Here is a 7,586-nt window from a genome sequence, read left to right on the forward strand (position 1 = left end):
CCCTTCGCCGGAGGACGGGCGGGGCGCTGGGCGGGCCTGGGAGCAGCAGGCGGAGCGCGGCTTCAAATTATTATCTGTTATTACTTTCCTTCCTTTCAGTCCTTTATAATCTCAGAGGCATTGTTTTGCTCTGCCTGGGCTGGCTCTACCTTTCACATAAAGTCTTCCACTGAGTATTTCTTAACATCAAAAGGAAAACTTTGTCGTTGATGTTTTGTGTTGTATGTTTAGTGTCTGGTAAACTCCCACAACTGCTACAAAGTCAGCTGATGCTACAACAATACCAGTTTGCTATGATTCTTCCCCACTTTTCCTTCTTTCATTTCTATCTCCTCACTTTTCCATACGCCTCTCCTCTCCTTCCCTTCCCCTTGCCATCCTTGAACTTCATGTACCCTTCTTTGCTCTCTCAGCTTCCTCTCCATTTCCCCTCTTGGCTTTCCTCACTCCTCTGTTCTTTTCTTTTTTCTTTTTCTTTTCATTTTATCTCCCCCCACTTTTCCACCCTCATTTATTATAATACGCAAACTGCTTCAGTTCTCTTTGTCTGCCAGGCACCTCTCGGCTACAAAGGGCCCTGTCCTTTAGATTTTATTTTTGCCTCATACTTCCTCCAACAGTCTCACCAACGAAAGGCTTTTTTTTTTTTATTTGCCCTTATAAAATACAAAAACAGATTGCGTCAACCAAACATTCTCTTTCAGTTTGCACCTGCTGCCTCGCCCCAGAGGCTTCCAGTGCTAACACTGGGATATTGCTTTTCCGAGTCTCTGCAGAGGAGGGCATTCTCTCTTCCAATGCACCAACTGCACATGCTACTTCACAGCTGTGGTCTCCAGCCCACCTTGCTCTGAGCGTTGTATTTGCAAGTTGCAGGTTGAGGCAGGGCGGGGCAGATCTAGTGCCGGCAGTGACCAGGATTTTAGATTCCTTCCAGGGCGGCAGTCAGACCACATTCTCTTTTTCCCCCATTTTCCTCTCTCGCTCGTCCTCACCGGCATTACATCCCACATAAAATTATCTGCAATTCCCGTTTACAAAAACAACATTAATTACAAGATGGTATTCTAATAAGTGGCAAATTTGCTGACCATTTTCCCCAAATTCAACTTATATAATGTCCACCACTGATTACAGTATTTGTTCCAAAGTTCTCTGATTTACATTTCCTCCAGGAGGTCCCCCAGCACCGCACCAATAAGCCAATACACTTCCCTGGGGACTTAAGTTTTTCTTTCTTTCTTTAATTCCACGATGCTGCTACTCATCTGGCCACCTGTCACACACCACTCAGAACCTGCACTTAAATTAATATGCACGGTTTCCTACAACAACAAACCATGACCAAGTCTGCAACCACCAAGACGTCACTAACTGCACCTGTTATAATTCCCTATACCATTCCAGCCCTGATTACAATATGTTATCAAAACTTTTTTGCTGCTTGTGCCTCCTGGCCAGCCAATTATCTCATTCCAATGGGCTAATACACATACCTGAGGTATCATCTTTCGGACTTCTTTAGAGCTACTTCCTCCCCTGTTGAACAATTGTCCCTCCTCAAATTGATAGGTAATGGAATCCACTGTCTCCCTCAAGCTGTGGTTGTACATCAAATTCTTTCAGGGAGAGCCATAACCAGTATCCCCTAGCAAGCTGGCAGCTTCATTTGTTATTGTTTTTCCACTACTCTCAGGTTTCCACGGGTAACATTAATCAGTTCTAGTTCTCCAACTCGACATTTATCCTTAACACTTTTAACTTTTTTTTTTCCCAATCACAACAACAAAGAAGTACAAAGTTCACAGTAACCAAGATGCCATGAACAACATCATTACGCTTCTACATACACATACACATTACACTTCCGTATACCATCAGTTACACTTCTGTAAACTTAACATCTACCATCACTTAAACTTAACATCCACACACCATCAGTTCAACTTAACTCCCCAGTTCATCAAAACAACGTGTCCCATTCCCTCCAAAACCACAAGCCAAACAATAAATAAGCACCTAGCACTTATTCTTAAAGTTAAGACACTCAATTATGAGCACTGTCCTGTTACTTCATTTATGTCCGTGGCTTCCTTAGACATTAAACAAAACACATTATCAAAGCCAAGCTTCAGAGCCTTAGTTTCAAAACCTAGACGTAGCTGGTAGGACACAAACCTGCAATCAGGTATTTCCCAAACGTATACCTACATGATCATGACCCGATATACACCAACCCTGCAATCTCCAATGACTTATGGGTGGTTTCCCAGACCCTGTAGGTCTCCCGCCTGCAACTGAGTACTCCCAAGCCAGGACTGCCCTGCGATCTCAGCCGACTTGTGGGTAGCCTCCTCAATGGACCGGTCCCCAAAGCTTACATGTAAAGAATACATTTGGGGTTTTGTTTTGTTTTTGTTCTTCTGTTTTCTCACATGCTTTCTCTGTTCCACAGCGATGCAAATGAGGTGAGGACTCCCTCCAGAGAACTCTCTGGGGGTGCCCTGGGAGTCCCGTTCTCAGTGGGTCCTGCAACTGAACAGAGATTGTCCTATCTGGGTTGCCACCTGAATAGAAAAAATGCATGTGTAGAAACTTAACAGCAAAGTGTTGTTACCTTTAAGTCAGGTTTTCTTTATTAGAAGCACCAGAAGCACTAAGGATATTTCCACCGTAAACACTTCAAAGATGACGTGATTCAGAGTCCATGATATTTCCACAGATAGTACATATTCATCAATTACATGAAAGAAAATTAACATCTACACACCTATCTCACTGATTTATGAGGGTTCCAGTCTTCTATTACATGACCCCTTCTACTGTCTTGTGTCCTTTCGACACCATAACAGCCCAACTGACAGCCTTTTACTTCAGCCAGTGGGCTTCCTTCCTGGTCCTCTAGATGAACTTTCTTCATAGATACACGATCAGTAGCAGAATGCCTATTGTAAGTAATTTACAGGTACCAAAACTGCAATTTTTGCTCACTCAGCACTCAACCATTAGTTCTGGACATCTGCTCGCCCCTGGATAAAGATAAGCTTGGCAGCCTGACTTTTAATGATATACACTGGGGTGTTAGATGATAAGGAAGACAGAGGAGAGTATGCTGACACCTGCCTGATGCATTTCAACCTAATCCCAGAGTGAGACAATTCAGCCTGGTGTGGAGGCCCTGCCTTTCGTTATTATGTTTCTTATGCTGAGGTCTCTTGTCAAAACAGAACTGCCTTACAACATGCTTCCTAGTATATAATGCTGCACCCATAACTATTCACAACATCTAAAAGCTATTACAGTTTTGCAAGCAAGAACCAATCACATAATAAAACAAGTCAACACCAGTATTTCTAAAAACACACTACTGAAATATATGCTATCTCTACTTTTTCAAATCAGCCTTTTCTAAAAACGCAATACAAAATATATTGTGGCCTACTTCTCCAAATCAAGGCCACACGAAGCAAAGGTGTGGATTTTGGTATTTCCGTGTGGAAAAAATTGCACCCCCCTGACATTCATCCATTCCTGCTCACCCAGATGCTGAAGGCCAAACAGCAGATGCACTGGGAGTTGCATTTCAGCAGCGGCAACAGGGACGTAAATGATAAGCCACTTACGTTCTGGATGGCAATGCACAGCTGTCACACAGCAAAATGAAGAGCGTCTGGATCAGCGCGTCTGGATCTGTCACACAACAGATCGTCCCGATTTGGCACCTTCTTTCTTCCCCCTGTTCAGACTGATGGCGGATGGAATCTGTGGGCAACATTTCCCTGTCAACTGTGCCATCATTGCAGCGATGAAACAGAGGGCTGCCTCCATTGGTGCAAGTATTTACAAGCATGAAGTGAAGGCTCCCGTACACTGCTGGTAGAAATCCATAGCTAACTGTGGTGACTCTGTTGAAAAATAGTGTTTGGGAGCTCTATCAAATAGTGTTCTTGTGCTCTTTCTATCTCTCGTAGCTTCCATGGAAACAAAGACGAGGCATAGCTGTCAGAACAACCTATCTACATTGCAAGGCTTCAGTTTGCCCTGATCTCTGCAACACTATAGACCTCACTGTTTGGATTTCATCACTCCAAAATGCACCTGAAACTGCATCAGAGCTACTCACCCACTGCCTAGGTCATAGACTCATGGAAATAGCTCGTGGCTGCTGATGTAAGCGGGCAATGCTGTGGCAAGAAGTGCCCAAGCGCTTTTGAGTACCCAAGGGAAGAAGGGAACCAGGAGCCGATCCAGACACGCTGCATGTAGAAAGGGAGGCAGAGCGGCCAATCTGATTTGGTGACCAGAAATACGCCAAACATAATCCTCAGGTTGCAACACTGCTTTTGTGACTCAGGAGAATGGAAGGAGTGGTGAAGTGAAAGAAGGTGTTGCAGAAAGGACAGGGCCATCTGTGCTGTGCAGTGATGACCCCCCACAGTCCAGGAAACAGCCAGAGCCGCTCCAGTGCCTGCCAGCCCTGTGGCTCCTGCAGATATGACAGTGTTCAATAAGGGGTATTTTTGTTAAAGCTCAGGAGGATTTCCTGTTCCTGTGTGAATGGCACAAAAGTAGCGGGCTGAGTTGTGGGGGCACAGGGCGCGTAGAGACAGAGATGCCACAGCATGGTCATTGTCTCGAGAGGCTGTGGCTCGATGCTCCATCTTGGGGCTGAAGGAAGTGTAAAAGGAGACGCTGCTAGCATAAGACAGCCAGTCAAGATGGCCATGGTGTGCCTGACGGTACCAGAAAACACGGTAACTTCTGAAGTTGGAGCCAGATCCCTGGCAGGAGAGGTACACAGACTCTCCAGGTTCTTGTAAACCACCACCAGCCTCCACAATCCTGGGCTGTGCACACACTCCTGCAGAACAAAAGTGCCATGAGCTGCAGTATAACGGAGCTAATGGAGGGAAGAAGTTTCCCAGCCACCCTAATGCGCCCAGCCTGGAACAGGCAGACAATCATAGAATCGTAGAATGCCTTGGGTTGGAAGCGACCTCCAGGATCATCAGGTTCCAACCTCTCTGCTACAGGCAGGGCTGACAGCCACTAGATCAAGTCCTAGAGCTGATCGCCCAGGGCCCCATCCAACCTGGCCTTAAACACCTCCAGCGACAGGGCATTCACAACATCTCTTGGCAGCCTGTTCCAGCACCTCACCACACTCTCAATAAAGAACTTTCCCCGGACATCTACTCTAAATCTCCCATCCTTTAGTTAAAAAACATCCCCCCTTGTCCTATTGCTATCTACCCATGTAAAAAGTTGATTTCCCTCATGTTTATAAACTCCCTTGAAATACTAGAAGGCTGCAATGAGGTCTCCCCTCAGTCTTCTCTTTTCCAGGCTCAGTAAGACCAGTTCCTTCAGCCTCTTTTCAGAGGACACTCCCTCCAGCTCTTGGATCGCCTTTGCAGCACATCTCTGGGCCCTCTCCAAAAGCTCCACATCCTTCCTGTGTTGCATGCTTTAGACTGGGACACGGTACTCCAAACGGGGACTCGTGGGCAAAACAGATGGGCACAATCACCTCCCGTGCCCTGACGGCTACCCCTCCTCTGGTGGAACTCAGGATACCATCGGCCTTTTGGGCTGCAAGAGCACACAGCTGGCTCATGTTCAGTTTTTCATCAGCAAGAACCCCTAAGTCATTCCCAGCAGGGCTACTCTGAAGCAGTTCTTCTCCCAGCTTCTTACATATCTGGGATTGGCTTGACCCAAGCGGAAAACCACGCACTTTGCTATGTTGATCCTCCTTGGGTTCTCAAGGCCAGAACTTTCCTGTTGAGCAAACACCCTCTGGACGATGTCCCTTCTTTCTGCTGTATCAAATGCACTACTCAGCTGGATGTCATCAGCAAACACGCTGAGGGTGCACTCGATCCCATCATCTATGTCATAGGTAAAGATGTTAAGCAGTACTAGACCCAAGATTGACCCCGGCGGGACATCTCCCATTACCGGCCTCCACCTGGCTGTAAAGCCATTGAACACAAGCCTCTGGCTGCAACCTTCCAACAAATTCCTTATCCAATCAATAGTCCACCCTTCAAATCCATCTCTCTCCAATTTAGAGATAAGGATGTGGTGGAGGACCACCCTGGCTGTCTGGGATCACCTCTTCATCCCTCATGTGCCTTAACATACCTTCCAGGACGATCTGTTCCATGGTTACCCCTGGAACTGAGGTGAAGCTCACCAGCCTGGAGTTCTCACAGTCCACCTTCCTCCCTTCCTTATAAACGGGAGTGATGCTTCCTTTTTGTTGTTGCTGTTGTCATTGCCGTTTTTCCATTCCCAACAGACTTTGCCTGACAGCCACAACTTTTGTAATATGATGGAGAGTGACTTGGCAACTACCTCACCCTGCTCCCTTAGGACACTGGCACATAAGTCAGCCAGCCCCCCAGACTTGTACGCGTGCAGTCTCATGAGGAGGTCTTGGACTTTCTCTGCCCTTACTCTGTGGGGCACTTTGCTACCCCAATCCCACCTGCATGTTCAGGTGCAGGGATGTGAGGTTCAGGGATGGGAGAATCCTGGCTGCCAGTGAAGACTGAGGCAAAGAACTCATTGAGTACCTCAGCCTTCTCCATATATGTTCTAGCCTGTTCTCCATTCTCATTTAACAGGGAAGATACAACCTCTTTTGGCCCAACTCTTCTGACCTAGGCATCAGGACAATCCCTTCTTTTAGTTTTTAGCATTCCTTGCCAAGTTCACTTCCATCTGTGCCTTTGCTTTCCTAATCCCATCTCGAGCTGCAGATGGTTTTGTTACTGCCAAAATCACTCTCCAGGCCGTGCAGCACTTGCGCTGCAACTCAGAGCTTAGCGAGGGCCACTTCCACAGCATCCACCTGCTTTTGTGACTCAAGAGAATGAAAGGAATGATAGGAATGATGAAGTGAAAGGAGACCTTGCAGAAAGGACAGGATCCTCTGTGACTTCCCCTCACTATCCAGCAGCAGTCCAGAGCTGATCCAACTCCAGCCTGACCTGTGGTTCTGCAGCTGTAGCTGTGCCCACGAAGGGGATTTTTGTTACAGCTCTGCAGGATTTCCTGTTCCCGTGCGAACAGCACACAAGTAGTGCGCTGAGTCTTGTGGGCGCAGGGTGCTTAGGGACAGATAGGACACAGATTGGGAATCATCTTGCGAAACTGTGGCTCGACCCTCCACATCTGGGCTGTAACTAATATCTGAGCTGTATATGTAGGACAGCCACTCGAGACGGCCACTGATTCCCTGACGTTACCAGAGTACAACATAACTTCCAATGCTGAAGCCAGATCCCTGGCAGGAGAGCTGCACAGAATCCCCAGGCGCTTGCACACCTCCACCAGACGTTTCCAGTCTCCACTCCGCACAAACTCCTGTAGAAGAACAACAACCTTCTCTCACCTGCCAAAGCCCCCAGGACAGGGGCACTGCCCAACACGCCCTCCTTCACGCGCAGCTCAGCCACGGCCGCTCCCGCAGCATCCGTGTCCCCACACAGCCTCCCCCTCCCACGCACAGCTTCCAGCCGCTCCCCGGCACTGAAGGCGAGCTCCAGGCCTCAGCGCGCCCGCGGGGCAGCAGCACG

This window comes from Gallus gallus, chromosome 27 (assembly GCF_016699485.2).
Source record: "Gallus gallus isolate bGalGal1 chromosome 27, bGalGal1.mat.broiler.GRCg7b, whole genome shotgun sequence".
NCBI classification, from domain to species: domain Eukaryota; kingdom Metazoa; phylum Chordata; class Aves; order Galliformes; family Phasianidae; genus Gallus; species Gallus gallus.